The following is a 3,224-nucleotide window of genomic DNA, read 5'->3' as shown; positions in this document are numbered from 1 at the left end:
ACCGTGGGGCGCGCCCCAAGGGCCCTGCCCAGCGTCATAGGCGCAGCCCTGAAACACTCCAAGGTTTAGACTGGGGTTTGACTCCTGAGCCCCACGTCTGGGCGCTACCTTCCATCGGAAGCCGAATAAAGCCATTCGGTGAGGCGCTTTACACTCTTTGCAGGTGATCAGCATTTGTTAAGAATGATCACCATCAACAGTTGGCTCCCTAAACTCCGCAGGCACCGTGGCATCTCTTGGATCAGCATAGCGCAAACTGTTCTTAAGTTGGGGCTCTTTTATCTTTCTGCCGGGTGCGTTAATACGCATCCAAGTTCACCGTGGGACTAGTTCCCTGCCTTGCAGGGACTGCTGAGACCAGGTACGGTCACCCATGCCTTCTCCCTGTGCCCTCAGAGCCTGGAGCCTGGAACTCTGCACCACCCCGATCCGCACCACTCGGCGCTGGAACTGCTGGGCGATGGATTAAGGGCAATCACACCTGCCTTGAATCTTGGACCTTGGAGGGAGCCAGCACTGCTGAGGGCCTGCTAAGTGCCCAGCACCCCCTAGGCTCTTTGCCCACGTGACCTCATTTAATCTCAAGGAGCCTTTCCAGCGGGTGTCACCCCACCTCCAGGCTCAGAGTGGAGAAGGAACATGCCCAGGAGAGCAATTGGGCCTCTTGACTGGCGACGGCTGACAGTCCCCACTGCCTCTGTGTCCCTTGCATAAAACCCACACACTCGAAAACTGTATCTGTGAGTCTGCTTCTCTTTTTATTATATTAGCTAGTTTGTTGTATAGTTTTAGATTTCATATATGAATATCACACAGCATTTGCCTTTCTCTGACATTTCATTTAGTCTGATGTCCTCCGAGTCCATCCATGTTACTACAAACGGCAAAAGGTTTTTCTTTTTTATGATTTAGTAGTATTCCATTGCGTATGTGTGTGTGTGTATCTCACATCTTCTTTATCCATTCATCTGTTGATGGACAGTTGGGTTGCTTCTATACCTTGGTGATTGAAAATAATGCTGCTATGAACATCGGGGTGCATGTACCTTTGCAGAGGAGTGGTTTGGTTTTCTCGGACATATACCCAGATGTGCAATTGCTGGGTCAGATGACAGTTCCAATTTTAGTATATTGAAAACCTCCATACTATTTTCCAGAGTGGCTGCATCATCAATTTACATTCCCACCAACAGTGTACGGGGGTTCTCTTTTCTTCACATCCTTGCCAACATGAATTGGAAGTATTAATATTGTTAAAGATTCAATACAACTCCTATCAAAATACTAATGACATTTTTTGCAGAACTAGAGCAAATAATTTTGAAATGTGTACTAAAACACAAAAGACCCTGAATAACCAAAATAATCTTGAGAAAGAACAGAGCTGGAGGAATCACTCATCCTGACTTCAGACTATACTACAAAGCTAGTCATTAAAATAGTATGGTGCTGGCACAAAAACAGGCACACAGATCAATGGAACAGACTAGAGAGCCCAGAAACAAACCCATGCACTTACGGTTAATTAATCTGGGATGAAGGGAGCAAGAATATACAATGGAGAAAAGACAGTCTCTTCAGTAAGTGGTACTAGGAAAACTGGACAGCCACATATACAAGAATGAAGTTAGTACATTCTACTATACCACATACAAAACTCAAAAGGGATCAAAGACCTAAATGTAAGCCAAGAAACCATAAAACTCCTAGAGGAAAACATAGGCAGAACATTCTTTGAAAGAAATTGTAGCAGTAATTTTTTGGATCTGTCTCCTAAAGCAAAGGAAATAATAGCAAAAATAAACAAATGGGACCTAATTAAACTTGAAAGCTTTTGCCCAGCAAAGACAACCATGAAAGGCATGGCAACCATGACAAATGAAAAGGCAAACCACTCAATGAGAAAAATGTTTGCAGATGATAAAAGGAGTTAATATCTAACTTATCTAAACAGCTCCTATAACTCAACATAAAAAAATACCCCAATTTAAAAATGGGTTGAAGAATTGAATATACATTTTTTCAAAGAGGAAATGGCCAACAGGCGCATGAAAAGATGCTCAACATAATCAGGGAAATGCAAATCAAAACCATGGTGAGGTCTCACCTCATACCTTCCAGAATGGCTATCACTGAAAAGAACACAACAAATGTTGGCAAGGGTGTGGATCCCTGCCTTTCTGAAGCTCGCCCTAGAGCACAGGAGAGAGAGGTCAATCAAACACTGCATGATAAATGTGTAAAGGGTTTGGTGCTGGGAGGGAGTGCAGGCAGACTCAAGAGCACCCAGCAGCCCAGCCTGGCTTGGGCTCGGGGTCCAGGGAGCTTGTGGAGGAAGGGACCCTTGAAGGGGGAGCAGTGGTTACCTGGAGGGAGAAGGCAGCCTTCCCTACAGAGGAGCAGCAGGCACCCGGCCCTGGAGTTTGGTCAGGCCCTGCTCCTCATGCTGTGAGGTTGCAGGATAGATATGGGAATCCCTGAGGGGGTCAGAGCCACTCTGCTGGGGGAGCAGTGGGGAGACCTGTGGCATCCAGGGCAGAAGGAAACAGCACAGATGGGTTCTGGCAAAAGAAGACAGGGGAGTCTGAGGAGAGCCTGAGCAGGAAGGGGGAAACGGGTGTGCCAGGCCAAGCGAGAGGCATACATGGGTCCTGGAGGCCGGAAAGGGTCTGATCTCTGTGGGGAGCAAAGTGGCTCCTGGGGCAGAGCTGGAAAGGCCAAGGGCAGGCTGGGCTCAGGTGGAAAGAAGCAAAATTTAAAGAACATAAAGCACACCTCAAGCTGAGTCATTTCTCTCCTGTTCAGCCCTGAGACTGCTGCATGCTCGTGCTAAGTCGCTTCAGTCGTGTCCGACTCTCTGCAACCCCGTGGACTGTAGCCTCCCAGGTTCGTTTGTCCATGGGATTCTCCAGGCAAGAATACTAGATTGGATTGCCATGCCCTCCTCCAGGGATTTTCCCGAACCAGGGATCAAACCCATGTTTCTTATGTCTCTTGCATTGGCAATCGGGTTATTTACTGCTAACATGACCTGGGAAACCCAGCCCTGAGACTAATCCGACTCAATCTCTCCACCCTGGAGAGCGGCAGGACCCTCACCTCTGCAGAAGAGCTCACCCTCTGCCCCTCGAGTTGTGCCGGAATCTGGCCTAAGCCACCCAAAATATCAGGAAGCACTTGGTGCACAGGGAGGGCTGGGCCGGGGGCCCCCAGAGGCCGACTCA

At 48.0% G+C, this 3,224-nt stretch overlaps 1 long non-coding RNA gene across 1 annotated transcript; it reads left to right on the top strand.

Moving 5' to 3' along the window:
- The first annotated feature begins 51 nt into the window (after positions 1-51).
- On the top strand, positions 52-735 carry LOC133256660 (uncharacterized). Its single transcript, XR_009739256.1, has 2 exons — positions 52-138; positions 397-735. It is a non-coding gene; the product is annotated as an uncharacterized LOC133256660 (long non-coding RNA).
- Positions 736-3,224: the final 2,489 nt, after the last annotated feature.

The sequence above is a fragment of the Bos javanicus genome, chromosome 11 (assembly GCF_032452875.1).
Source record: "Bos javanicus breed banteng chromosome 11, ARS-OSU_banteng_1.0, whole genome shotgun sequence".
Taxonomy (NCBI): Eukaryota; Metazoa; Chordata; class Mammalia; order Artiodactyla; family Bovidae; genus Bos; species Bos javanicus.
This window is presented reverse-complemented; position numbering and strand designations above follow the sequence as displayed.